Genomic DNA, 23,006 nt, shown 5'->3' with positions numbered 1-23,006 from the left:
CAAGCAAGCATTAAACACTAAAGGTAGGGAAGCCCTCCACCATACCCACCATTCAGCACTATTTTGGAAGTCCTAGCTAATGCAACTGATAAAAAAGAAGTGAAAGGTATAAATGTGGAAAAAGCATTATTTTGAATTCAAGAACCTTGTCAGTTAATACAGCAAGAAAAAAAATGCCAGGAATAGCAAAATAAATAAACCAATTCTCATTAATAAATTCAGTAAAGTATTTGCAACTCCAAATAAAATTTTTTTAATGTACAGAAGGACACAGAACAGGTCCTAAATAAATGACGACATATGTTTTTGCACAGGACCATGAAAATTGTTGTCAATCCTCCCTTGAATATAAGTTAAAATCCAACAAAATGTGGGAGTTTTGACAAACTGAGAATCCAGTTTCTCCAGAAGACTAAATGTACAGAAATATCAAGACAATTCTGAACAAGAAGGTATGTGTGCAGCAAGGGTGGGGGATTGTCTATAAAGTGACCCAAACATATAAGAACATAACGTATTCTTTCCAACACAAGGGTGGGGGTGCAATGACAAATACACTGATGGAACATAACACACTCCAGAATCTGACGCGTGTGGAAGTATATACACATGTGGGAATTTAGTTTATAGTAAAGAAAGACTTTTAAATCAAGAAAAGCATGAACTGTTTAAATACTAACTAGGAACTTCCTTAGGAGTAAATGATAAAGGGTCATTTTAAGGAAAGTGGCAAGAAAAGTCAGCCAACACTTCCATTTCTGACCGGCTATTCGAGTATGGATTTCTAAGAAGGTTGGAGCAGGCCTCTGTCTGACATTAGGAAAGACCAATAACAGCAGTGCCAGTGTCTGTCCTCTCCTCCAAGAAGTTCAGTATTTCATCTCTAGAAGGCAAAGGCCACTAAGGCCAATGACAAACATACTTTGTTCTCAGAAAAATAAATCATTGTCCTCAAAAGAGAGCATTCCTCCAAAATTTCATCATGCAAAAAGAAATGAAAACAGATAAAATCTTTAAGAAAATGTCATGTAACATTAAGTCATGTTGCCAAGAAACTTTGTAGCTTTATTTTCTGATTACAAACGTAGAAGACAGTACAACATTCAAACATTACAGATTATCCAACGTAGAAACTGCAAGCCACGTCCAGTGATCCTATTTGTTCCTGTACTAAACCTTTTAAAGTCTGTACAGATAACATCTTGGTTTTACCAAAATGAGATCATACCAGGAGTTCTGTGTGTATTTTAAACCCAGTAATTTTTGATAGACATCTTTCCAACCAGTACATATAGATTGATATCATTCTTTCTAAAGGCCACATAGTCTTCCATTCTATGGATATACCAGTTTATTTACACTTGATGGAAATGACCAATGTAAAAAATGTTTAAAGCATTAAATGAAAACACAAGGGCATAAAATTATACAGCATATGTGGCATTCTTACTGCAAATATACTCATTTATATGTACACAGAAAACAATGAGGATGTCCACACAATGGAATAAAATGAAGTTTTGGAAATCAAAGCTGCAGATGGAGATGTATTTATACAGAAGTTATTGTAGATGTTGTTAAATAGCTGCACAATATTACGTTCACACACACACAGAAACACACATATAATGGAGACTGTAAACGTGATGGGCACGTGACATGAGCTCACCAGATGGCACACCATGCACTCTCCCACAACCAAATATTACTGCCTAACACCCCACATACTTCACTCTGGTAGCCTGAGTTTGAAGTGTTAGTGAATTGGGCATGATCTCATTTACGTAAAAAAAACCCAAAAACCCAAAAAACTACATAGGTACTTAAACGTATGGAAGTACATACAAAACCAAACTGGAAGAAAACTTCCATAAAAACTTGTATGAAGACCATGCATAAAGTGGGGAAAATCAAAAAAATAAATGATTAATAAAAGATACTTCATTTTGCATTTCAACTTAGAATGTGAGTTTAAGTTCACCATCAGAAAAAAAACCCTGAATATAAATTTGGAAGTTCAGCTGCTGTCTGTCCGTCCTCTCCTCTGCGCCAGTCACTGCGCATCAGCACCCCCTCCCCTGGGTGGCTCCCCCTCTCTCCGACCACCCACAGTGCTCCCGTGGAGTCCTCCCCTCCCCACACACCCTTTGGGCCAGAGCACCACTGCTGGGGCGCCACACCTAGACCCCGACCTCACTGCCAGCTGTCCTCTCGGTCTCACTGTTCACACTCAGTTCTGGCCACGTGGCAAACCCATCAGCTTTGTTTCTGGGCCTGGAGGTAGGCTCCCACACACCCTAGTTACTGAAGCTCCCACATCTCCCTCTGCACTCTCTCTGCAGCAGGAGTCCTAGCGTGAGTCAAGTAGTACCCAAGGGCAGGATTTTAAAAGCCAAAGGTCTGACCACATTCAGAGGACGGGGGCGAAGATGGGGACACACAGGGACCCAGTCTGACTCTGGTCATAGGGGCCAAGGGAGGCCACTAACTCCAAGGAAAGGGAAGGAGAGGAGACAAACAAGGACAGCTGGTCAGAAAAAGGTCTCACCCCCCACACCGGGCAGAGGGGATTACGGGGTTCCAGCTGTTCTTCAACCTCCAAAGACCTGTTCTTAAATGCACGGGACATCTAAGCATGAAACGTGTGCGTCGTAAGCAGTGTATGCAGAGTTAGTTTCGGGCAAGAGCTGGACTCCAACCACAGGGCAGTGGTCCTGCCTGCTGGACAAGTGTTGCCCCTGTGGTCCATGTGGAGGTGTTTATGCCATTCTCTTGAGTATTTTATAGCCCTTTACTTCTATTTCATAAAAATGCATAGAAAACAAAAGCACAGTCTCACAATTAATTCATCTGAAACAAAGATGGAAGTCATCAGGCACCCCTGCCACAAGTGGGGGGGTCTTTGGCCTCAATCAAAGGACCAGTGGGTCAAGTGTCCAACTGAACTGGGAGGAACTCAACTAGTGGTGGCTGGAAATGTGGTTGGATGCGTGAGGAGAGGTAAAGAAATTCTGTGGCCTCCTGTGTGACCTCAGGTTCCCCACATCCCACCACGAGTGAGAGAAGCTCATGGTCTCTTCTCCAAGCCCGTTTCTACTTACTTAATTTGGTGCCTCATCACAGCGCACCTAGATTCAGCCCCTCTCTCATTCTACCTACCTCATTAAAGGGGGCTGGAATTGAGAACTTTAAAGTCACGAACCGAGGAAGTTACTTTCTTCGCTTCTCAGGGACAGCAGGGTGTGCGGTCTCTTCTCTGCTCGTTTGCTCCTTTCTCCTGCCTCTTTCTGCAAACCGACATTCTCTCCTTCAGCGCCACGTGGAGGGAAGTGCTGTCCCAGCCTGGGCCCGCCTTACCTCCCGGCTCAGGTACCCAACACTGCCAGCTGGGCCAGCCTGTGCCTCTGCTCACCCCCTCTCCGACATTACGAGTGCACACTACAGCTCGATGCCTTCCAGGATGTGGCTCTCAAGCCTGGGGTGCCTGGGAGAAAGGCACCAGCCTTTCCGGGGTGGGTATTTAGGAGGTCTGTGGCTCCCCAGGAAACAGCCATCCAGGAAGCATGCCAGGAGCCGTACTTTGAGAACCACTGCTCTAGGCTGATGCGTCCAGTGTGGTCCAGTCAACCATGAACAGGTACATGTGGACAATAGAGGCTGTTTGGGTAACAATTTCACAGGGGAATGTGAGCATGGAGTAAACAAACACTACCCCTACCAGACCAGCCGCGACTCCACCCTCTGGACTCTCAGGTGGCTCCTGGCAGATAGTCGCCATGTCGCCCTGGGCTTACCTCCATCATATACACTGAGCACTTACCACTCTGCAGCAAAAGTTCCTTATCGTTGTCCATTCTGGAGGAATTTCCCCAAAAATTTCAAAAAAGAGGAAACAGTAACTAAGAGTTTAGTTTTATGGTCAGCCCCCAAATGATTCAAGAAAAAGAGTTACTTTAAAGAGATAAAACCTCTTCTGTGCCAGTAGGACATATCTGACCAATTTTTACATCAGTAACTGGCTGATCAGATTTTTTTTTTCTTAAAAGGGGTGAGGGCATGAAAAGGCAGACCACAAAGCATGGTTCATTTAACCATCTATAGGAGAGCACACGCTACTCCGGTCAGACCTAATGTGAATGGAGACTGGGGAGGGCGGGGGCTGCAGACAAGGGGCTTCTGGTGTCCTGGTGACCCTAGCAAGAGCTTCATTGAAACCAGATGGTATCCCCAGGCGACCTTACAGGCCAGTGCTACCAAAGCTTTTCCACATCCTCTCATTCTGATTCCATACTCACCAAGCGAGCTCTCACTATGGCTTCCTTTCCCATTTAGGTCTGCCTACAAGGAGAGAATGTGCTGATCATGCGTACTTTTGAATATCTGGGTTCCTGTGGTAGTGTTCTCCCACCATGAATCGATTACCAAAATTGAGAAAACAGGAACATCGTATTTGGTCACACTATTTTCCAACATAAACCAGTAATTCATTATGGCTTAGCTTCGTTAACGTGAATCTACTGATGTAAAATGAGTCCTCAGGTGAAGTAGGGCCCCTGAGTCTGCAAAGGCTTGAGCGCCAGACACTGGACCGCTGTCTGGAGCATTCACCAAGGCCAGAAAAAACCAACCCACCCCCGGGGGCTCATTGGGACAGCATGTTAGTCTTTCCCTGGGTGGTAATATGCCATCAGCATGGCCGCCAATCTTGGTAAGCATGCTTTCTTACTCTCTACTTAATTGGAGTTCTCATTCAATAGACACTGAGACCACGGATTATGTCACTCACTTCCAGAGACCCGAAGTCCAGCAGGATCATGTCCCGGATCAGGCACAGTATCAATGCTTGCTGACAGAATGAGCAATATTTGGCTATTTTGCTCACTTCCCCCCATGATATGATTCACTGAGTAGGGTCTGAATCAGTCGGCAAACCATGAACAAAGAGTACAAGCCCTACTGAGTCCCTTTCTTCAGTACCTCTCTCAGATCCATCCAATTCACTTATCCCTCTTCTGTGACCCTAACCCAAGCCACCATCTCTCACCCAGATCTGAAGTGGTCTTCCTGGACCCACTGTTTCTACCCTCCCCTTCTGAACCCTGCAACCAGATTATATTTTTAAAACACAAATCTGATTATCATGGTGCTGCCATGGTTAGGTACCTCCATGGCTTCCCATGGTGCTTCAGACCAAGCCAAATTACCTACCATGGATTGCAAAGCCTTTCACAGTGCAGCCCCACTTTACCTTTTTCTCACCTCAAACACCACTCTTTTCTTTCCTTTGTTCTAGGCTTCTAGCCTAGACTAGATCCTGGACTCCCAGCTCCCTTAAGACTGCTCTTCTCACGACATACTACCATCCACCACGCTTCAGGGCTCAGCTTTAATGTCCCTCACCTTCTCAGGGAGACCCTACATGGCCTCTCCCAGATTAAGTTAACTGCCTGAAGTGAACCTTCTCTTTCAAAGGCATGAATCACACAATTATTTTTTCAATGTCTTTCATTACCCAAAAGACTATGAGCTCCAGGAAAACACTTCCTTTTCCACTTGGGGCCATGTTTGATAGATGAATCAATGAATTTCTCATGTTTCTTTATTCACCCAATAAGAAAGAAAGGGCAGGCCTGAAGGAGTAGCTGAATGTTGCGAAGACCAAGGAGAATTTGGTGAACACATGATCCACCAGAAGAGCCTGTGCATTCTCAGAGAGCACACAGGGTGCTCGTGTGGCCATATGGAACACGTGTACAGTAGGAAAGTGTCAGGTTGAGGAAGAATGTGCTCACTTCAAGGATGGGCGTGGCACCGTGAGGAGGGAACTCAGCTCACCTGGAGACCGCCACCTGGCGTTTGGACCTAGTCCCTCTTCCTCTTGCACGTCGTCTCGGAGAAGAGATAGAGCTGGGGAAGGAAAAGAAAACGTGAGACACCGAACTTACTTCCCAATTACTGAAGTTCCAGGCTGGAAATGACCCCACACAGCTGCATCTTTATCTCCTACAGTGGTAGAGGTAAAATGAGACCAAGAAGAACAGCTTCTCCTCCCAGGGTGGAAGGGCCATCGGCATTGCTCCCTGGGGTGTATGTTGTACCCTGGCTATAATCATAGCTTTTTTCCAGTGAGGGTATGTCAATCGTGTGCAAGCCAATCTCTGAGTGTCTTAGAAACTTCTCTAATAAGCAGAGCAAAACAGTAAAGACTTGGGATTGAGAAATCCTATTTAAGACCCCAATCTCCCACTTATTAGCTATGCTGCACTGGCCATCCCTCTAAACGCAAGGGACACACACTGCAGGTACAAATTGGAGGGAAAAAATGGCTTAGAAGGTAGTATTATTTACTGCTAATTACGTGCCTCATACAGTGCTTATTAGCACCTTACTTTTAGCATCTCTGTTAATTCCACCACCACATTATTTTCTACTTATTTCACACACAAAAAAGCAGAGGCTCAGAAAACTCAACCTCAGAACTCATGGCAATTACAGATCAACTAACGTCAGTTTGGAAAACAGTACATCTACAGACATTTTTCATGGAAACCTTGTGGAATAATGATATAGGCACCCCTTAGAAAGGTGAGTAAAATTCCAGTTCTGCCATGCGATAGCCAGTGATGCAATGCCAGAAATTTTACTGTGCTGTACATCTAAGTAGCATGAAAGACTAGCTTATATTACAATCTTAATGCTATTATCATCAACATTACCAGTAGATAATGGTATTATTAGTTAACCTTACACAATAGTTGAGGTTGTCAACATGATCCCCGTGGACACAACATGTTTCAAGTCCCACTGTGCCTCAGAGCATGCGTTCGATCAATCAGAGGCCCCTAGGGGACGCACCTTCAGGACTATGGCTCTGGTTTATGTTAACGCTATCAGTCATGGGCGGATATATAACTAGGTCCCGCCCACAAACAAGGAATCCAGGGCTGCTCCCTCTCGCCCCGCCCCTCCCAGCCCCGCCTCACCTGCCAGCCCCTCCCCCGTCCCATCATTTCTCACGCCACGCCTCCCTCATAACCGTCCGCGCTCCACATTCTCCAGGCTGTCTACGGGCTTGAGGCCTTTTCCTTCACGTCACCTCCCACCGCCCTCAGAGCCTGCCACCCTCTCCTCCGCCTTCTCACTTGGATCCCCCCCTTCCCCAAATCTATTAAAATTCCCACTTTCCTAAGTGACCCCGGCCATGCGCAGTTGAAACCCGTCCCACAGTCCCAGGGACAAGGCTCTGCATGCCCTCCAGGGAACACGGCGCCGTCGCGCGGCAGCCAAGATGTGCCGCAGCGGCAAGCAGCGGTCCACCTGGAGCCTGCGCAGCGGAGACGGCGGGGTGAGTTCCATCTCCCAGGACGCCATACACAGCCCGCCCCGCAGTCCTACTGGCACTCAATATGGCGCATGCGCAGAAAGCAAGGGCCGCAGGGCTCCGCAGCCCTGTCCTCGGGCCCGCCCCCTATAGCCGGCCCAGTGTCAGTCAAGATGGCGCCTGCGCAGTAGGCCTCGGCCGCCACCTGTCGGCCGGCAGAGCACTAGGTGGGCAAGGGTCTGCAGCCCCTCCCTCGGGCTGCCCCTGCAGTACCACCGTCATTCAAGATGGCGCCTGCACAGTAAGCTTCAGCTACCACTCCTAGGCCAAAGTACACAGCGCTAGATGGGAAATGGTCTGCAGTGCCCTGTTACTCATACAAAGCATAAAAGCCCCTCCCTTGGGCCCACCCCAGCAGACAGCACCGCTAGCATTCAAGACGGCGCCTCCACAGTAAGCCTTGCTCGCCTCCTGTCAGTCAACAAACAGCACTAGACTGGACAGGGCTCTGTAGCCCTCCCTCGGCCTGCCCCCTGCAGCCCCACAGTCGTTCAAGATGGCGCCTGCGCAGTAAGCCTTGGCGCCACCTGACGGCCAACAAACAGTGCTAGAGTGGGCAGGGCTCTGCAGCCCCTCCCCCGGCCCGCCCCCTGCAGCTTCGCCCTCATTCATAACAGTGCCTGCTCAAATAGCCTAGGCGCCACCTGTCGGCCAACAAGCACAGGATCAGAGTGGGCAGGGCTCTGCAATGCTGTCTGTCCCCAAAGACGGCTCGCGGCCCCACCCCTTCAGCCCAGTTGACAGGGCACCTGCGAAACACGGCTGGGCGGCACCCCCCGCCCCAGCCCTCCCCCAGCCAAAAGATGCAGCCAGAAACATCCCAAGGTGAAAGCAGTCCGGGAAGGCAACGACAGGGCAAGGAGTGATGCTCTGCAACCCCCAGACCAACCAAGGAGAAACAGCGGGCACAATGACAGCCCGTAGCCCTGTCCCTCAGGACAGCTCTCCAGCAACAACAGTGTTGGCAAACTCTGGGCCACATGGACCCTGCCGATAAAACAGCCCCCCAGTCACCAGCCGTCGCCCAATCTCAAGTCAGACCTCAAAACCTACGCTAGTCAGGGTGGCACGTCGCGGCAAGCGTCGGCGGCAAGCGTCGGCGGCAAGCGTCGGCGGCCAGGCCCGTGACCAGCAAAGACGGTGTGAGGTAGCAGGACCCCTGCAGCCTTCAATCACGGCAAAGAACACAGGGCACCGCTACCCTCAGCCCCGCCCCTGTGGCCACCCAGCCGAGACCAGGCCGCGCATGCGCAGCGATCCTCAGCCGCCCCCATCAAAGATGGCGCAGAGGTAGGCAGGGCTCGACCAGTCGATCTCTTTTGAGACCTGCAGTCAAGACAGCCCTTGGCCCCACCCCAGCCCGCACCAACCAATCAGGACAGCGCCTGCGCAGCCACTCTTATCCGACATATCAAAAGTGACGCCAGGATGGGCGGGCCCGCAGTCTGTCACCGCCCAGAGAAAAACATCCCGCAGGCACGATTGCCCTCGGCCCCGCCCCATAGCTCCTCCCGCTGCCACTGCGGCAAGCAAGCCCCGCCCCCAAAGACCAGCAAGGATGCAGGGGCGGCCGGAGGGGACCTGGCCAATCTGGAACCCCGTGGGATGGGGTGTCCTCTGCAGCCCTCTGACCAAGCTGTGGAAACGGGAGGGCGGGGCGCGTGGGGGGGGGCGCACTGAGCCTTCCCGCGCTCGTTAGGGATGGCCCGCCACTTCTCTGGCACCCACCCCAGCGGACTGCGGTGACAAGAGCCCGCGGCCTTCCCGCCCCCTGCCCAGGACGGCCAGCCATCCCTGTCCCCCACTACGCCCAGGAAAGGTGGCACGGGAGCCCCCACCACAGACTCCGGCCGGCAGCGCAAGATGGCGCCGCTGCGGCAAACGCGGCAGCCCCCGCCCGCTGACCAGGGTCCCGAACCTCCGGCGTCCCATCCCCGCGCACCGTCCAGACGCGGATGTGCGGGCCGAGGCGGCCGGACTCACCTCACCACACCGCACCTCAAGGCACCGCCCCGCCCCTGGCCGAAGGTCGGCCACGGCGCAGCCCGCGCACAGTCTACTGCCCCCACACGGCTCCGGGCACCCGGCGGCGCCACCAGCCCATGGTGGACATGTCCACTCTTCCTCTCCGACCTCGTCCTCCCGCAGCTCCCGGCGTCTGCACCGAGCCCTGGCCCGCGACTCCTTGTCAGGCTCTCCGCAGAGGCGGGGCCCCGGCGCGGGCAAATCAGAGGCAGCGCTACACGCCCTGGGCCCCCTCGCCACGCCCCCAAGCCCTGCCAATCAGGCCGCGGTTGCTGTGGCGATGGCTTGGCGCGAAGGCAGGAGGCTGACGTCAACGGAGCCAACGCTAGGGGCCCTGAGGAAGGGTCTGGAAAAGGGGGAGGGGGAATGGGTGTGCGACCCCCAAACAAAGAAGGGGGGTGACGCGGAGAAAGGCCCGCTAACGACTCCCAAACGCAAAACCTCTGAAGAAAAAGAAAAAAAAAAAAACCCATACATTTGTCTAAGAAAATGAAAATCCGGCAGACAAAAATATGTATGTCGAAGTTAAAGACAAACGAGAAAGTGGGAGACGAGACTTTTCCGCCTGGGACACATGAAAGACACGGGGCTAACTTCCCTAATAAACGAAGACCTCTTGGAAACCGATATGGTAAAGACCAAACCAAGCCAGAAAAATGGGCAAAAAGGGAGGAAACTGGCAATTCACAGGAAAATACAAATGGCTGACAGACCTACAGGACAAAACTCACGACCTGACTCCCAAAGAAACGTAAAACCGAGAGCCCGGACCAGCACGGTTTAGCGGATGCTCTCCTGAGGCGGCCTCGCGCGTCGCCGCCTGGGACAGGCTGGGTCATTCCCACCCGTGGTCCACCCAGACCGTCGGCCGCGCAGGGCACACAGACGCGTGAGGAAACCCGTGTGCGGCGGGAAACGACGAGTAGCGCCACTCGGGACGAACGACGGCCGAGGACTCAATAGAGTTAGTCAAACACTCAAGTGGCCGAAGTTTGCAGACACGACCCGGTAAGTGTTTTCATTTGTTTGTTAAGGATGAACACACACGCAGGTAAAGCCTCTGGGAAAGTGTACAAGAAACTGTTAGCGGGTTACCTCTAGGGAAAAGGGATGAGGGGAAGGAAGATGGAGGAGGGATCTTTCCCGTCTCCAGTCCATACTCTTTGAATCTCCTGGCCAGAAATACGCATCTCTTTCCCAGTAGTAGAATCAATGAATTACAAAAAGCTCACGGATGCACCCTTTGACCCAACGATTCCACTCTCCAGGAGCTAAGGGAAACGAAATAAGCTAAGAGGTACGAACGATTATATGCAGGCATATTCACGTAGCATCATTTTTTATTAGAAAAATGTACTCTGCGGAAGAAATAAATTGTATTCTGGCAAAGCCATACACTGCAATTTTATGTGGCCAGTTAAAATGTAATTTTTTAATTTTAAAAAAAGATTCGTAAGATACAGTTAATTACAAAAAGCAGGTTACCTAAGCACAAAGAACATGATACCCAAATTTAAATTTTATACTTAGTAAGTATAAATATTTATAAATCAGTGGTTGCTGGGTACATTAAGAACTACTGGCTTTTGGGGTGGGGGATGTTTGAAACTCCCCAAGTCTTCAGCAGTCTCTTCTCACCCAGCAGTGCCACATAAACATAAAATCTGAATGAAAACATTGTGTTTGCTCTGTACCTTTGAAAATTATTCCCCGGGAGCTTCTATAGAAATTCTAGAGGCACCACTACAAGTGACTGTGGTACTACCCTTAGGTCAGACGTTTTCAAATCTGGCCACACATTAGGATCCCCTGGGGGAGCTGTCAAACATTGCAGGTGCCCAGGGTCCCAGAGAGGTGTTTGTTTTGGAGCTCCTCAGGGGATCCTAAAGTCTGGTTATGGTTTAGGAGGTGATTTTAATGCACTCTAGGGACCCCATCCCCTCTCTCCTCCTCAAAGACCTCTATCGGCAACACAGATTTTTCTCTGGATCCCAGGTCGTTCATTCCCATCAAATATCACGTGCTCTCAGAGCTTCTCCACCTACTACCCCTTTGCTCAGCACTCTCTCCCTGCGCCCACCAAAAAAGCCCTCTTGATAGAGCGGTCTTCTGTCACCGACTCAACAGCCTTTCCACACATTCTCTCCCCCTGGCATGCCACACGGGCTCCCTCCTTTCCACACCCCTGGAACTGCTTGGCAATTCCAGCAGTTCTCCATGTGGCTAGGAAACTTGTTCTTAATCTCACTTGATCTTTCAGTAACATTCAACATCCTCATTAAAACAAACAATGATAACAAAAACTATCTTATTTTCAGAGACACTCTACTGCCCTGGTTTTCCCATGTCCTCTTAGCTGGCTTCTGCTTTGTTCAACCTCCCAAGGCTCAGAACTCAGTCACTAGCCTTCTCCGTCAACGTCCACTCCCTAGGTAGTAGTCTCACCTAGCCTTATGGTTTAAATAGCACCTGCATGCCAACAGCTCCCTCTGCCCCGGAACTCTCCGCAGAAGCCCAGTCTCATATATCCAACTATCTGCTTAACAGCTGACTGTTCTACCAGGATGCCTAACAGGCAACTCAAAACATTGAAAACAAATAGTAATTTCCCTTTTCCCCGTTTCTATAAACAGCACCAGTTGCAGTAGCCAAAAATCTCGCAATTGTTCTCGATTCCCCTTTCCCTTACCATCAACATCCAATTCGTCAGCAAGTCCTGCTGACTCTACATCCGAGATACATCCCAAATTTGTCCTATGTTTTTCCTCTGCATGATAGTCCTAATTACCACGATTTCCCCTAGATATCAGCCCACTCATTTGACTACCTGCTTCCATTCCAAACCCTTCCCTCCAATATTCTCTAGACAGCATCCAGGGTGATCTTCTTTAACTGAGAATAAGACATCGTGTTGCAGCTTGAATTACCTCCTATTCCCTACCCCAAACACACTTCAATATAAGTCTAAAATCCATATAAGGTTAAAAGGCGTCAATATCTTTTGTCATGGAAGAATGTTAAATATTTGTGCTGTAAAATTTAATAATCTTTTCCTTCAGATTTCTGCTTTTTATACCTTAAGAAATCCCTCTCCACGTTGAAGTCATAAAGATATTATAATAGCCTGAAGTCTTAGTTTTTTAGGTTTAGTTTTATGTATGTTCTGTGGTATGGATCTAATTTTTCTCTTGACATATGTCATGTTTCTGTACAAGTGGACCTGTTCCTAAACTCTCTAGTCTGTCCCACTGGCCCATCTGTTTATCTGTATGCATTTACACATCATATTAATTATTGGAGCTTTACAGTATCTTGATAACTGGAAGGACAATTGCCCTAGCTTGTTTTTCAAAAGTGTCTTTGGTTATTCTTAGCCCTCAACTGACATTTTACTAAATCCATAGAGAAATTTAAAGAGGACCGAAAACGTTTTATCAAGACCTCCCATCTTTGCCTATGGTCTGTGCTACCCATTTATTCATGTCATCTACAGCCACCAACAGTACATTGTAATTTTTTTCCCTTTAAGATCTTATTTGACTTTAGGAGGTCTTTCTTCCTATTACTTACCTAACTGGTTATTTTGGGGTTACAGCAGTAGTATAGCTTTTTAAAAATAACCTATTTACAGAAAAGGTGCAAAGATAGTGTAAACCTTCCTTACCCATTTTCCCCTGAGGTTAACATCTTACCTAACTTTGGTACGTTGTCAAAATGAAGAAATTACCATTAGTGCAAAGCTAGTAATTAAGCTACAAACTTCCCATAAATGTCTTCCTTCTGTCCTGGGATCCCATCTAGAACGCCACATTACATTTAGCTGTTATGTCTCCTTAGACAACTCCAGGCTGTGACAGCTTCTCAGTATTTCCTTGTTTTTCATAACTTTAGCAGTTTTGAGGAGTACTAGTCAGGTTTTTGTAGGAAATCTCTCAATTTGAGTTTGTCTAATATTTTCTCATGATTTGTCTTGGGTTATGAGTTTTTGAGAAGAATTATCTGCTCTTGCCTTTTATATGTTGATTTTTTTAATCCAGTGAATTTGCTGACCTCTATTTGTTAGTTCTAATAGTTTCTCTCAGATTTTCCTGGATATTTTAAAATGTTAAACTGTTTATTAATGACAATTTTTAATTTTTATTGACAATTATATCTCATTTCTATCATAATGCATTCTGGGGTGATATGGAATAAGACTTGTTCTAGACTTGAAAGGGGATACTTTTCTTTCAGTACCAAGTAAAAATGTTCACAATAAGCTTTTTTGTAGAGCCTCTTTGTTGGGGGTTAAGGAAATTCCCTTTAGTTCTAGTTTTCTAAAAATTTTATCATGAATAAGTTTAATTTTTATATAATGACTTTATTATCTATTGGGAAGATTATACTTTGTTTTATATAATCTGTTAATGTGGAGAATTAAGGCAAATTTTCTGATGTTGAAACATGTTGCGTTCCTAATCCCTACTTAATCATGATTATGAGGGTCTGATTTATATACACATACAGGAGGATACTACTGGGTTATATTTTTTTGTTTTTGCACCTAAGTTCTTACTTTATTATACTTGTTTCTTTTAGGCATCAAGGTTACACTAGCCTTATAAAATTATTTGGATTATTACCTTGCTGCTTATATTCTCTATGACAGTTCATAAAAAATAGAGATTCTCTGATCTTTGAAAGTTTAATATAACTCACTATAAAATTGTCTAAATCTGATGTCTTTTTGCATGGAATATTTTTGACTTAGTTTCCTTAGCTTTGTACTTATATTTCTGCTTTGTCTTGAGTCAATTTTAGTCATTTATATTTTCCAAGAAAATTGTCCACCTCACTTAAATTTATTAGCACATAATTATTCACAGTATTCTTTTGATTTTTTTTTTTTTTTCTTTTTGCGGTATGCGGGCCTCTCACTGTTGTGGCCTCTCCCGTTGCGGAGCACTGGCTCCGGACGCGCAGGCCCAGCGGCCATGGCTCACGGGCCCAGCCGCTCCGCGGCACATGGGATCCTCCCAGATCGGGGCACGAACCCGTATCCCCTGCATCGGCAGGCGGACTCTCAACCACTGCGCCACCAGGGAGGCCCTTCTTTTGATTTTTAATCTAGTCCTCATTGGTAATTAATAATTTGTCCCCTTTTCTGTTACTAATATCATTTAACCTATTCTTGTTTTTATCATCAGTTTCACTAAAGATTTGACAATTTTATGTCTTTTAAAGTGCTTTTGGTCTTTTGACCATATTCTTTATTCTTTTCCATTTAATTAATTTCTGTTCTTTATTTTATTATTTCCTTCCTTCTACTTATTTGAGTTTCTTTTCCTAGCAACTTAAGTTGCATATTTAACTCATTTACCTTTAACCTTTCTTAATTTTTAACAGGTACATTTAAGGCTGTAACATTCCCTTCAAGTACCACTTGAACTGCATTCCATGTATTTATTTCATTGTTGTTTAGTACTATATTCCATTGTTTCAATTAGATTTCCTCTTAGTCACATTAAGGAATGTGTTTAGGTTTTCAAGTTCTTTAAAAATCTTTTGATTATAGATTTCTAATTTAACTGCATTATAGCCAAATGATATGGCCTATATGTGATTACTGGATATTTGTTAAAATTTCCTTTGTGGTCTTAGGATGTAATCAATTTTTAATTGTTCAATGTATTAGAAAAGAATAAGCATTCTCTAACTATCAGGTACCAATTTCTATTTATGTTCATAAGAGCAAGCTTTCTTTGTATTTACATTTTCAGTATTCTTATTAATTTTCTGTCTGCTTGATATATCAGTTCTAAATAATTATAATAAAATATCCCATTATGCCTATGGTTTCATCCATTGCTCCTGGTAATTCTTTTAGCTTTTGCTTTATATATTTCAAGGCCATGTTTTTAGGTAGGAACAAGTCCATGATTTCCTCTAAAGCAGATATCAAAGATATTAATCTAGAAGTCTGCCTTTAACAGGGGAGTGAATCGATCACATTTTAAATTTCTGATATATTTGCTTGTTAAATGTGCCTTTTCCTTTGCTTCTTATTTTCTACTTTCCTGCCTTCTACTGAGTTGATCAAGTTTTCTTTACTTCTCTTTTTTCCCTTTGCTAATTTGAAAGCTTTGAATTATATTTCAGTTGTTTTATTGTCTATCTTTAAATTCCTAATTTATATACAAGTACATATTTTTTAAGAGTATAAAATAATAAAGGATCCTGGCATATCTTAGCAATTCATTGAATTTCCTATTCCCACTTTCCTGGTTACTGTCTAGAATTTTAGCTATACATTTTTAAACAACTAAAAGCACAATTTTTACAGTCAATGATTATATTTATTGATATTTTGATAATTTATTCTTGTTTCTTGAATTTTACTCCTTCTCTCTAGCTTCTTTTTTTTCTCATTGTAATAAATCCTTAAATAAGCCTTTCAGGCAGTCTATTTGTATTTCTAACAATGGCTTTAAAAGGTATTTTTTCAATGACGGTTTACCTAGGTATGGAATTCTAAAGTGACCCTTATCTTCTCTCCTTATTTTTTTTATTTTTTTTTTTTCTTTTTGCGGTATGCGGGCCTCTCACTGTTGTGGCCTCTCCCGTTGCGGAGCACAGGCTCCGGACGCGCAGGCCCAGCGGCCATGGCTCACGGGCCCAGCCGCTCCGCGGCATATGGGATCCTCCCAGACCGGGGCACGAACCCGTATCCCCTGCATCGGCAGGCGGACTCTCAACCACTGCGCCACCAGGGAGGCCCCTTCTCTCCTTATTTTGAAGATATTATTCTATTGTCTTCAACACTTAACATTGCTAAATGTTCCTAACACTGGTTTTTTCCTCTGTAGCTTTTCAAAAGATGTTACATATGGATTTATTTTTGTTTATCCTGCTCAGGAGTTGTGTGACCAATGAAGGTCTTTCTTCCGTTCTGGAGAATTCTTGGCCAATATATTCTGTCATTCCAACTCTATCCTATTCTTCTCAAACTATTAGAGTATATTGGCCCTTCTTAATCTATCCTCCATTTATCTTCTCTATTTTTCATATTCTTTTCTGGGTTTTTTTCTGAGAAACTCCTCTTTCTAACTGCATCCAACATACTGTTTCCCATGTGTTTTACAATGGCTATTTTTTTTCATGTCTCAGATTTTTAATCAGTACTTTTTTATATCCACCTTTCTCAAATGGATGAACATTTTATTAATACTGTTCTTTATCTTTCAAGAATCTTAAAGTCAAACTAAAACTGTTAGAATGGCATTTTGTCAGGAATGAATTCATATCCTGACTGACTTTGTTGTCTTACTTATTGTAAGTTTTCCTATGTTTAACTGAGTGCTTTGCAATTTTAATTTCTAAGTGTTTCTCCTATGGGATATCTCCCCCTACCCCACCCATCTCTTCCCTCCATATCTAGCCTTTTTTTTTTTCTTTTTGGTAGTGTCTGCTTTGCCCCTGAGAAACTTAGTCGTGAGACAAGTCTTATATCATCAACTGGGGGCTCTGTGCCATGCGATAAAGGGTTAATATTAGTCACTGAGCAAAATTTAAGCTTAGACTGGGTCCACTCTGCATGGCCATGTTTTTATCTCCTGCCACTGCTCATAATATAAGCTGGAGCTCTGAGTAACTATTACTGGCTTTTTGCAGTCTCATTTCACGTCAGGAGAATATCACCTCAGCCCTTGTTTGACACAATGAGCCTGGGACCTCAATAGGCTTCTGGACCTCATTAATCCACAGCAGTCAAATTGTTAACTACCTCTGCCTATTTAAAGATCAGAAGTCCAGCAGGTTCATGTCTTTAACCCCAGAAATCCTTGTTTTTCTGTTCAGTTTTTGATCCATACAGATGTCATATATATCTAGATCATTACAAGTTTATATTTAAAAGAGGTTGGTTTGAAGTGTGAATGCAGAACTCACAGCACCATCTCAATCAAAAATATTATCTTCTAAATTGTCTATAGTAGTAGTTCTCACTTCTTTCCCAAGTGTACAATGGAGTTTTACTGGGGCTATATGACATGTGGTATCATGAAAGAGTGAATGCTGAAGCAGTTGAGAATCTAGCTGTTTTCATTTAAACCAGATGTTAAAGAGATTTGCAAAGATGTAAATCTATGCCACTCTTCTCAGTAATCTTTTGTTTTGGGAATTATGTCTTTTTTTAATTTAACAAATATTGCTTCTGTTAACATGTAATGGACTACCTATTTTTAAATTAATTAATATACATTTTAAATTCTGTTTTAATTTCTAAAACTATGTATATTGATAGGTATAATCCACATAAACAAAAGTTCTTTGGAGTTCTCAATCATTTTCAAGAGTGTAAATGGGTCTTGAGACAAAAATGTTTGAGAACCTCTGGTCTACAATAAATCTATAATACATTGGGCTACTATCTGGGTGGTATGATCCCATGGATTAGCACAGAGCTTAATACATGTAAGTCTCTCAATGAATGCTTATTCATCCATTCTTTCAACAAATATTTGACTACCTACTACATATAAGGACCAGTGCTAGGCCAGGTTCTTGGCTCACTGCAAATAAAATTGAAATAGCCCTTGCCCTAATTCATTTATTTGATATATATGTCTTTGAGCTTCAGTCTAGCTGGGAAGATACATATATTAAGTTGACAAAATAAACCTTTAAAAATTGCGGTGTGGACTTTGAAGAAAAAACCAGGATGCTGAAATGAGGTGGGGAGGGGGAGGGTTTTATATGGTGGTTAGATAGAGCAGTCAGGGAAGGCTTCTCTGAGGACAAGAAGCTAAAACTAAATTGTGAGAAAGAGCCAGCCCTGGGAAGAGCAAGGGGAAGAACATTCTAGACAGATAAAATAGCAATATACAAAGACCATAAAGGAAAAAAATGGAAAAGACACCAGAATGGCTGGAGGATAGCAAGAATGGGGTGGAAGGGCATAAAATGAGGTTTTACAGGTAATGCAAAAACCAGTTCTTTAGGAACTGCAGGCTCAGATGAAGATCTTGAGTTTAATCCTAAATGTGATAAGGAGCCATTAAAGACTTCAATAAGGTCTGACACAATCCACTGAGAGATGATTCACGTTGCTGTGTGGAAAACTAGAGGACTAGAGATAGGAAAGAGAGGAAGCAGGAGGACCAGTTAGGAGGCAGCTGTCCAGGCAGGATGACATTGCTCTGAACTAGCATGGTGGCAGTGGAGACAAGGAGAGGTGAACAAATACAAGACACAAAAGAGACAAAAATTGCTGATAACTTGTGTATGTGTGGCAAAGGAGAAAAGTATCGCAAATGATTCCTACGTTTCTGGTTTGAGTGACTGGGTAGATGGAAGTGTTGTTTAGTGAGTCTTCGAGTCTCAGGTTTGGGCAGGGGAAGGGCAGAAAACCCAGAGCTCCCTTTTGGATACGCTATATTTGAAATGCTTATGCTCAAGCAAGGGAAGATGTTGAGTGGGTATTCGGGAGAGGTCTGCTAGAGCTCTGACTCTGCAAGTTTTCCGCACAGAGCTGGTTTGTTGCGTGAATAGTCAGGTTAAGATAAACACTACTTTACAAAATAAATTTAATAATCAGTTCTCCAGTATTTAGTACTCTCGTGTACACATTCGGTGCTGGATAGGTAATTATCTTAGTATTCAAATTTGTATAGTTCCTCAGTAATGCAAATCTAACCAATTTTTTTAAGAGTAAACTTACTTCTATTTGTTAACCCTCTCAAGGAATTTCAAGATAACAGAAAACCAAACATTCACATTAAAGGCAACCAACTATTTCAGAAAAACTGCTTCTAAATTCAAATATTAAACAAACAGTTAATTACATGTAAGATTAAAGATAGGCAAAGGAGAACCCTGTCACAAGTCTGATGTTAGAAAAGAAAAATGCTATGTCAAGTCTGGCAGATGGGGTTAAGGTTCAGAACTACAAGAGTTCCTGTATGCCAGGAAGGCTCATCTATACAAAGTTCTGCTCACATGTCCCTGTCCAAGAGGACACTAGGCACCTTCTCTCACAGGAAGCAAAATCACTCTGAAGTCAAGTTATCACATGCTAATCAAAATACTTATTTAAAAAATCCAGGGTTATTCACATTTTTTTTTTTTTTTTTTTTGCGGTACATGGGCCTCTCACTGTTGTGGCCTCTCCCGTTGTGGAGCACAGGCTCCGGACGCGCAGGCTCAGTGGCCATGGCTCACGGGCCCAGCTGCTCTGCGGCATGCGGGATCCTCCCGGACCGGGGCACAAACCGGTGTCCCCTGCATCGGCAGGCGGACTCTCAACCACTGCGCCACCAGGGAAACCCTATTCACATACTTTTTTCTCACATTGGTTTGCCAACCAGAAAGCTCTAATCCTGAACTGGCAAAATGGTAGACACTCATTTATTCAACCATTCAATAAACAGGTATTATCAAATACATCCAGACACTAGGGATAAAATGATAAAGGAGATGCAGTTGCTGCTTTCATGGGGTATATGGTTCATGGATGACACCAAAAAATTAAAAATAGCCACACGAATAAGATGAGTGACAAGCAGTAAATGTGATGAAGATACACTGTGCTATAAGCATGTATAATTAGAGAATCTGATCTGGACCAGGTGCTGAAGAAGGACATTCCACGCCTAATTAACGTACGTACAAAGTACGTACAAAGGTTAGGAGGCAGAGAGGAGTATGGAGGACCATGCAGCTAGAATACAGACTGGCTTAAGACAAAGGATGGAGCAAGAAGTCAGACCTTGCAAAGCCCTGTAGGCCATTTAAGGACTGGAGATCCCTGACAATCACAACCTTTGGCATGCCACAGGAATTCCCCGCAGGGGTGACCAGCCAGCACTCAAACCTCACACAAGTCTCCTGAAAAGTGGCATGATTTCCCCACATACTCACATGTCAACACCTCAGAACGTGATTAGAATGTTATGGAGAGGTGAACTGGCTTCCACAATGCAGATCGTCAGGCCAGGAGAGAACATGGGCTCTTATCTGGTTCATTTTGCCAAAGGCCCATCAAATATAAATCTAAAGAGAACAGGAAAAAGACAATCATTGAGATTAAAGGAAAACATGAATCAGAAAGCAGAAAAAGAGCTGGAGATAAGAGATACATATTTTATAAATTATACATATATATACATATACATAGAAGCCATAAAATACATAGTAGCCATAAAAAATAATGAGAAATATCTTATGGAATGATTTCCAAGATACATTGTTAAGTGAAAGCCAAGGTGCTGAACCTTGAACACAGTATGCTTCATTTGTTAAACAAAAAGGCAAACGCAATATATTTGCTTCAATATGCGTGAAATACCTTTGGAAAGATAATTCACAAAATTAGTGATGCTGGTTATCTGCAGGGAGGGAAACTGGTGGCTGAGAGAAGGGATATGGGAAGCAAATTTTCAGTGTATACCCTTCTCTCCTTTTTGAATTTTGAGCCACACAAATAAATTACCTATTAAAAGGTAAAGCAAACACATTAATATTAACTTGATTAATATTAGTCAAGGTTCTAGACAAATGCATATGAAGATTTTAATGAAAATGAACACTGTCAAGGAAAATAAAAATTACCAAAACTGACTAGCAAAGGAATAGGAAAAAAAAGTAGGAAAAACCTTACAAAGAATTCCTATGTACTAAGACTCTCTAGAACATTTTAATAGCCTAGCACAGGGATTTTCAACCCCACAGGCTCTATGAGATTAAAAACTAATATTTACTGAGCACTTCCTGCATGCAAGATACAGCATCAAGCATTATATGTATTTGCAGCTCCTCATAAAATACCTCTGAGATATGTGACCTCATGACCTGTTTTACATGTAAGGAAACTGAAGGTCATGGAGTCTCACTCAAACCTGCATACCTAGCAAATGACTCCAGAGTCAGACTCTTCAACCCCTATGCTAACATAATTTTATGCCAACAAATTGGAAAAACCTTAAAGAAACGTATCACTTTCTAGGGAAGCAGAAATTACTTGAAATCTCAGTTTGACTGGAAATGTCCTTCAGATGCCCAAGGAGCAAATTATTCTTGGTCTGTATAAATTGTTCCAGAGCATTTAAAAAGACAGAAGGCTTGCCAGTTTATTCAACTAAATTAGAAGTGGCTTTCAAGAACAAATTTCTTACAATGAAATAGCTACCTTGTATGAGGCATTTGCTCTATGTCAGTCTTTGGGTTAAATTCTTTAGAAATGATCTGGGTAGGACTTCCCTGGTGGCACAGTGGTTAAGAATCCGCCTGCCAATGGAGGGGACACGGGTTCGAGCCCTGGTCCAGGAAGATCCCACATGCCACAGAGCAGCTAAGCCTGTGCGCCACAACTACTGAAGCCCTTGCGCCTGGAGCCCGTGCTCTGCAACAAGAGAAGCCACTGCAGTGAGAAACCCGCTCACCACAACTAGAGAAAAAGCTCGCACACAGCAACGAAGACTCAATGCAGCCAAAAATAATAAATACATAAAAATAAAAATTAAAAAAAAAAAGATCCGGGTGCTGCTTGGAAAACAGTCTGGCGGTTCCTTAAAAGGTTAAGCAGTTACCACAAGACCCAGAAATTCCTTTTCTGGGTGAAATGAAAACATATGTCCACATAACAACTTGTACATGAATGTTCACAGCAGCATTATCTTAAGAGCCAAAAAGTGGAAACAACTCAAATGCCCATCATTTGATGGACCCATTGTTTGATAAATGGATAAATAAAATGTAGTATATCCATACAACAGAGAATTTGGCAATAAAAAAGAATGAAGTACTGATACATGCTACAGCACTGATGAACTTTGGAAACATTATGCTAAGTGAAAGGAGGCAACAATAAAGCCCAGAATATTGTGTGATTCCATTTATATGAAATGTCCAGAATAGGCAATGACAAAGTAGATTAATGGGTGCCTAGGGCTGGGGCAGAAGGGAATGGAGAGTGAGGATTTCTTTTTAGGGAAATGAAAATGTTTAAAAATTGACTGTGGTTATGGTTGCACAACTCCGTGAATATATTAAACACCACTGAATTATACACTTCAGGTGGGTGAATTGTATGGTATGTGAATTAATTACACCTAGATAAAATCGTTATTTAAAAATATGCATCTGGGTAAATTCTCCCGATAATCTTAATGAAACTAGAACTAATATACTTGTTTTATGGATGAGAAATCTGCATCTCGGAGGGGATGTCATTTACTCAAGGTCATAATCTAACTGGTTGAGAAAGCCAAGATTCACACCTAGGTCTTTCTGTCTACAATGCCTACTACTTCCCAACACAATCCTAATGCAAATACAGTGAAAATCTTCAAAAAATGGCCCCCTTTTTTTGTGAAGACATAAACTGATGGCTAACACGTTCACAAGGGCAATCTCCTAAGAACAAAAAAAAATCCTATATTATTAAGCATTCCAAACCTACAGTAAGAGAGAAGGCTGCCCATTTAAAAACCTGGCAAATGGTTTTCCATCTCAAATGGGTTTTACTTTAAGAGTGCCCTGGAGGACAGTAAAAGTAATAGCTATCATTTATTAAACTTTTACAATGGGCAAGGCCTGGCACCAGGCACTTTATGTGTGTTAGTAT

At 43.8% G+C, this 23,006-nt stretch overlaps 1 protein-coding gene across 12 annotated transcripts in view; it reads right to left on the bottom strand.

Annotated features, from left to right (window-relative positions):
- Window positions 1-9,531, bottom strand: part of PEG3 (paternally expressed 3) — a 30,996-nt gene extending 21,465 nt beyond the window's left edge. For 4 of the 12 annotated variants that reach the window (XR_009530624.1, XM_060084300.1, XM_060084306.1 and 1 more), the window contains exons 1-5: window positions 9,365-9,531; window positions 5,836-5,907; window positions 4,296-4,338; window positions 3,821-3,855; window positions 3,160-3,657 (exon numbers count right to left, since the gene is read on the bottom strand). The gene's annotated coding sequence lies outside the window, so the exon portion shown is untranslated. Of the gene's footprint in view, window positions 1-3,159; window positions 4,339-5,835; window positions 5,908-9,364 lie in introns of all 12 variants that reach the window. The other 8 variants (XM_060084309.1, XM_060084308.1, XM_060084310.1 and 5 more) reach the window with 5 other exon arrangements.
- Between the last annotated feature and the right edge of the window lie 13,475 nt (window positions 9,532-23,006).

The sequence above is a fragment of the Mesoplodon densirostris genome, chromosome 19 (genome assembly GCF_025265405.1).
Source record: "Mesoplodon densirostris isolate mMesDen1 chromosome 19, mMesDen1 primary haplotype, whole genome shotgun sequence".
Taxonomy (NCBI): domain Eukaryota; kingdom Metazoa; phylum Chordata; class Mammalia; order Artiodactyla; family Ziphiidae; genus Mesoplodon; species Mesoplodon densirostris.
This window is presented reverse-complemented; position numbering and strand designations above follow the sequence as displayed.